General features: G+C 36.7%; 1 pseudogene; it reads left to right on the forward strand.

Moving 5' to 3' along the window:
• The first annotated feature begins 2,000 nt into the window (after positions 1-2,000).
• On the forward strand, positions 2,001-6,886 carry LOC122966134 (annotated as a pseudogene).
• The last annotated feature ends 247 nt before the right edge of the window (positions 6,887-7,133 follow it).

The following is a 7,133-nucleotide window of genomic DNA, read 5'->3' on the forward strand; positions in this document are numbered from 1 at the left end:
TGCTCATTTTATGTGGCCAGTTGCAGGACCTATGCAGGAGGTGGGAAGACTTTTCTTATTTGTGTTAACAGACACGTCACTCATAATCATTAATCACTGCAGACCCCTCACACCCTGGACATAACCTGTTCCACCTTCTCCTCTCTGGTAGGCGCTACAGACCACGTTACACCGAAACCACCAGACACAGTTTCTTCCCTCTTGCCGTCGCACTGATGAACAGTTAAATCAGTCATCCATCACTGTCAAATATATATTTAAGCAGGTTGTATATATTGTTCACAGACGTGTACATGTGCATATACTGTGCATAACCACTTACTATATGTATATGAAGTAACTTATTTTTTCATTCAATATTTATTTCAGCAGTCCTAAACACCTTTACACTACTTGTTGACAATCTACAGAAACTGTTACTGTTACTGTAACTGTATATAGACATGTATGTTGTTGTCCATGTGTTGTTTCTATATGTATATATCTATTTTTTTTCACCTACTGGCTTGTAAATAATAGTCATACATTTATGTTTACATATCTCTGTTCAGCTTGTTGTCCTTGTTTTGACTGTATATCCATGTGTATCTCCTGAACATTGTTGTACATTGAGAGCCACTAGAAACTGGAGTCAAATTTCTTTTATACATAAACATACTGACCTTTTTTGACAACCTACACAAAATTATATCCAGTCACTCGGCACGTATACAACTTCCTTCAAAGCCGTGTAACAGCTGCAGAGGTCTGACGCTGATTTCCTGTAAGTCTGAGATACAATTTTACATGGTAGTTACAATGGCCTTAACCTCCTCAAATAGAAGAAAAGAGGGGAAAAGTCTGTTAATCTTTATTTGCAGTGATAATTTAAACTAATCAAGCAAAAAGCAACAAAACGTCATACATGTGGTGTAGCAGCGTCCCAATTTCAGACAGCTACCATGTCAAGCCTGCAACTCGTTTTTAAGCAGGATCAAAAGAGATATGCTGAGCTGACATGATGTAAATGTAAATGTAGTCAATAAGAAAAAATACATAATCATCTCAGTAATAACACAGTAATACAGGGTAACAATAGGCTAATCTACTCACAATAAACACATTATATAAGGGTCATATCCTATCAATAATAGTGGGATAATAAGGTAAAATCTTTGCAATTTGAAAACAGTAATGAGGTAAAAATTAAATGATAAGGCTGGTGATTTTCCTTTTTTCATTTATTTATTTATTTATTTTTTACAAATGTCTGTATTCCTCTGTGCTGTAGACCTCCTCTGTTGTCCAAAAACATAAAAACAAGTCAGTGAGTCAAACTGCTGCACTGGCTGACTGCACTCTTTCACCAATAAGAGTTTGGGTATGTTAGTTTGGTTAAAAACGGCTCCAAAGACTAATAACAGTGATCATGTTTTCTGTCTAAGCTACTTTTTAACCAATGAAACACTTTTACTCAGAGGTTACGTGATCATTTTATTAAACTTTAAACCAGGAACAGAAAGTTTACTTGGTCATTATGGTTGTACAGAGGAAGACACTGAGACAAAAGGAGAAGATAAACAGACTAAGCATAAACTGGTAGCCACAGAAAAAGAAAGTGTAAGTAAGAAAACAACAAGACAGAACAGCAGCAAAGAATCACAAACTGAGTCAAAGTTTCATGGATGGAAACAGTGAAAACATAACAGTCAGTCAAATAAATGATGTTTTCCTTTCTCTTATGGCCACAGTCATGTAGATTTTATTACAAACATAATTTAGAATTTACAATTTATCAATTAATTCATGTGTTTACATATTTACAAGTATGAAATATTTAATACATTTTAGTATTTTTGGATGGAAACAGAAGGAAATAGGGTGGCAGGTATCACTGTAAGACTGTTAGTTTCAATAATAAATCTAAATCTTCATGTCATAGTCTGAATAACTTTTCAGCAGAAAAAGGAAGTGTTTTGGGTTGGGTGGGGCTTGTTGGGACTGCTCAATATCTGTATTGGAATAGTCCCATATTAGTACATAAGGGAAGAAGACACTGAGAGACGACAAATGTCTGCGGAAAGGTAAGTTTTGAATCATTGAACTACTGCTGTCTCTGTGTAGTAATTTCAATATGCACTTTATATCTAAATCAACCTGTAATTAATATATTTGACATATTTTATATTGTAAACACCAAAACTGTATATTATATTACACTTGGTGTGTGCGTGTGTTGGTGGGGGTTATAAATGCAGCAAAAACAAAAGATATTAACAAAACGTATCCACTACAATAAAGTGAATGTGTTTCAGCTAAAATTCTGAATTTAAACTCAGAACTCAAATATAATTTTCATATGTGGCCCGAATCCTCTTCCGTATGAGACAAACCAGCCCCTCCTCTCATTTTCAGCAGCAAACTGAGGTGCGCATGCTCACCTCTGCTTCTGGGTTGGGTTGCCAGGTCACCATCTCACACAGAAACTTAGGAGCCCCCATTTGTTTTGTATCATCATGAAATCCAATTTAATTCAATTTTAAAAAAATGTATATAGTGACAAATCATAGCAAAAGTTACCTCAGGGCACTTTTGACATAGAGCAGGTCTAGACTGTAAAATGGGACATTAACTGGAGAAATTACCAATTGGGAGCAAAGCAGGAGAAAGGGTTAATAATAGGGAGACTCCTGCGAAAAGCGGGAGTGTTGGGAGGTGTGCTAATTTGGATCTGATCACCTTTCAAACCATTTATGTATCAGTGTTCCACTGGATTTAAAATCTGGTGTTTATCTTTTATTATTGAAAAAGGTCTCCTGTCAGGTCTCTCTCCTGCACTGACTTGCATAACTAGTGTGGAGATAAAGTAGGTGTTGCAAGTCCCTGATGAGATTTTCTTTTCATTTGTTTGCACATTTCACTTCCTGGACAACTATCTATTTACACAGACCTTGTTGTTTTGTCTTACAGAGGAAAACTGCAGAAGGCCTTGTGCCAGTACAAAAAAGAAACCCTCATTGATATTGACACGCTAACAGAATTCAGTGAGAGCCTCCCTGAATGGAAAGATGCAAGGAAGAAAGAGTTACAAACGATCAGGGACATTAAAGACAAAGCTGATGAAATTGACTTGAGCATCGGCCATGTTAAACAGTCAGAGAACAAAGGCAAGGCTATTGTGAAATATATGAAGAGCAAGGTGACCCTCGTGACTGCAGACAGCAGGCGTAAAGAGCTGGAGAAGGAGCTTGCTGCTGTGTCGAAGGTCACTCTGAGAGGCCTGGAGAAGCTCAACTGCTTCCTGGATGCAGTGGAGGGGTTGGCGGTCACCTCGCTGCATGTGTTTGAGGAGGAGAACCAGGTGTTACATCTGCCCCAAGACATCAGCTCTGACACTGTTCAGGATGTCATCACTGCTGCTCGGCTGGTCTGCCCACTCATCCTTGACTTTAAAAGAGATGCGAAGGCCTTCTTCCTTCCCAAACTTCAGAATGTGGAAGTGCTGGCAAATCAGTTGGACAAATACATCCAGACCACCCAGGAGATCTGTGACAAGTTAGAGGAAAGGTAAAATTTTTCAATCATGAACAGCGCCTTCTATTTTTTGTTGAAATAATATGCTGATTGTGTAAAAGACATTATTTGAAATCATATCTATAAATTAATGGTATAATTATATAATTCACAGCTCTTTCAGTGAGTTTTGCCTGAGGATGAATATGGAAACTGTGGTAGATCTTGATTTGTCTGAAGATGACATACAAAGGATGCTTCATCACATTAATCAGCTTAATGAAATCAGGTAAGCATGAAGTGATAATAAGAGATTTGGTGGTGCTAAAATATTACCTCGTTGCAGTTGTGCAAAGTTGTGTATTTCTGAAATGTAGTCGACACTTTCAATAGTAGAGACAGTTTGAGCTATAATTGGTATATCAGCTATTTAAAAACATGTTGTATAGAACAGATGTTTACAAAATTATTGGGCATCCAAAAGCACAAATATCCTGTAGAGGTTTGGCTGGAAGTTGTCTTTAGAACGCAATACTGAAAGGTTCAAGTAGTTAATTTACTTTTGATTCCATTTCATCAACAACATCTAATCAGTATTATGTCAGTGTACTATAGTGTTCAATAGACTTTACAGACAACAAAAGTACAAAAAGTACTTTTGTTCAGGAGATACACATGGATATACAGCCAAAACAAGGACAAAAGTATTTTACAAAGAGTAAAATACATTATGTCTGATATAATAAATGTCCTTTAAACACTGAATTCAGTGACAAATAGGATTACATTCCCAGTGATGAATTGATCTCTTATTATATTATAACTAGCACAGTCTGTATGAGTCATGTAAACTTGAAACATTGAAAATATATGCAATGATTAAGTGTTATTTGTTTATTGATAAAAGAATGCAGGTGCACTGAAAGGACACTAGGGGGCAATATGACCCTGATTATAAAGAACACATGACAGTTTATGTTGGTGACTGTGGCTCAGCTGGTAGAGCAGGACATCCATTGACTGCAGGAGGGTTTGTAGTTCAATCCCCTGTTTCTTCTTTCCACATGTTGAAGTGTATAAATGAGAAGGAAATTGTGTTAAATAACTGTGGCCAACTTACCATGTCTGTTTAAATAGCAGATAAAGGGGGGGGGGGACTCTCTTTTGCTTCAATTCTTTACCTTAAATGTCCAGTATTAAATTGGGTAACATATAAAATGATAATTACCAAAACACAGTTACTTATCTAACAAAAATTACATCTTGATGTGGCTCATTTGGCAAATGCTTTTGTCTAAAGTGACTTCCTGTTCATACAAATTAAGAGTAATTTTAATGGCTCAGTGTGTTACTTGAGGACACTTCAACACATGGAAAGGAGGAGCCAGGGATTGACCCACCAACTCTATGATTAGTAACTAAATTATGGCTGTTATATCCAACTATTAGTATATTGTATATCGAACATGTAAGTTTCTGGAGACAGTTTTGGTTGAGGTGGAAAAGAGACAGGAAGACCTTCTTTGATTAAAAAAGGGATTTCTAAATTAGTCAGTTCATTGAGCCCAGATTCTGTGTTTTGTTATATTTGCTATACAGATTTTATGACTTGTAACTATTTTGTGCTCATCTTTGCTGAGGTTATTTATTGCTGCTTTAGCCTCCTATAGTGTATGTTAAATAAATGTGGAAAACATGTACAAAATCCCAAGTGTTTTTCATACTGTATTTTTTAAATATCATGTTATAGTTAACAATGTCTACTCTTTTTTTTCTCTCTTCTTTTCTTCTTTTATCTTTTCTCTTCATCAGGATGGACCAACACTTCAGGATGGTGTTCTTGTTCAAGGAGGAATCATGTCGTCGCTTCATCAAAAAGTTTGATAAACGACAGACCAGGATGCTAAAGTCTCTGAATGTCCTGGAAGAGAGTGCTTTTCAACTAGACAGGATGAATAAGGGGTCAAAGATCTCCAGTGTGGCAGGAAGCTCGGTGGGGGTGATTGCAGGTATATTTACCATCGCTGGGGCGGCATTAAGTCCTGTAACAGGTGGAGCGTCTCTCGCTCTGTCAATGATTGGGCTGGGCCTGGGAGTTACCAGAGGAGTTAACAAGATTATCACCAAAGTCACAGAGATTGGAGTCAACTGCACAAATCAAAAGAAAGCCAATGAAGCCCTCAAGAGCTTCATGAAGGATGTGAAGAGTATCCAGGGGTGTCTGGGGGAGGTGTCCAGTCAAACAGTCACCGAAAGTAAGGAAGGTGTGGTTGTGGAAGTAGGCGCGGTGCTTCAGGATGTGCGTGGTGTTGGAAAAAAGATTCATTCTGCTGTGAAAATGTTGAAAACTAAAAAGCAGATTGCAAATGCTGGCAACGTGGTGGCCCAGGAAAACATAGGGTTAGGTAACGTGTCCACAGTGGCGTCAGATATCTCAGATGGAGGTCAAGAAATGGTCAACGGGTCCCTTGAGGTCCCTAGTTCCATCATGCTCAGTTCTCTTTTCATTGGTATGGACATCTTCACCATCTGTAAAGACAGCGTCAGTCTGGCTAAAGGCCGCGAAACCGAAGTCTCACAGTTCATCAGAGCCAGAGCTGCACTTTTGAGATCAGAGATGGACTCGTGGAAGAAAATCCGTGACTCTTTGCATCAGGGTCTGCTGACATCAGAGGAAAAATGAGCTATCCTGGAGACACCGTTTTATCCACAGAGGTAGATAGAAACACAATGAAATTCCCATCTGATCAAGTGGGTGAAAAACAAATGAAAAAACAGTTTTGTGCATGTATGAGAATTTAATCCTGCATACAGCAGAAAATCACTGAACATCCTCATTTAAATTTATCTTTAGAGATTAAGTTGTGATTCTTATGACTGTTAATCAATTACAGTTTTCAATGATTACATAACCAACATGTTTTTTTGTTTCTTTAGTCTATATATCATACATTTTGCAGATTATTTTAGTATATATATATCACATTTAGTAATAAATACTTAGTAATAAATACTATCAGAATATGTGCAGTAGATTGTATTACTAGGTGTTTACTGTGTTTTAATCATCTGACACTGAAGTCAAATTATATCAGCATCTTGTTTGTTTTTTGCCTTTTGTTTTAAATTTAATGTGTGACAGTGTTTCATCACTTGGATCCATTATTACAGAGTCTGCAGGACACACTGTAATAACACTGTTTTACCTTTTTGAAATGTTTTATTGTTCTAATGCTTTCATTTTATAATATAGTCTTGCTGTTTCATGATCTGTAACACCCATCTCAACATGTATGTAGCTCTTGTATGTATTCCTGATGAATCCAAATAAATGTAAATTCTGAACACAGACTTTAACAATCAATAAACAGATTTCTTCAAGTATCTTCTCATATTAAATGTGTTGTAGTTTGTTCATGATTCTCTTATATTTTAAAGTGACAAATGGCATAAATAAGGGAAATTATAGTCAATACTTTCTGTAAAGTGTTTAAGAAATTTTAAAAATTTTAATTTAAATCTATGCATGCATAGATGCAATGTATACATTTGGCTGTATGTCCATGTGTATCTCCTGAACATTGTTGTGTGTAAGTACATTAATAGTCACTAGAAACTGGAGTCAAATTCCTTGTATGCAT

The sequence above is a fragment of the Thunnus albacares genome, chromosome 17, assembly GCF_914725855.1.
Source record: "Thunnus albacares chromosome 17, fThuAlb1.1, whole genome shotgun sequence".
NCBI classification, from domain to species: domain Eukaryota; kingdom Metazoa; phylum Chordata; class Actinopteri; order Scombriformes; family Scombridae; genus Thunnus; species Thunnus albacares.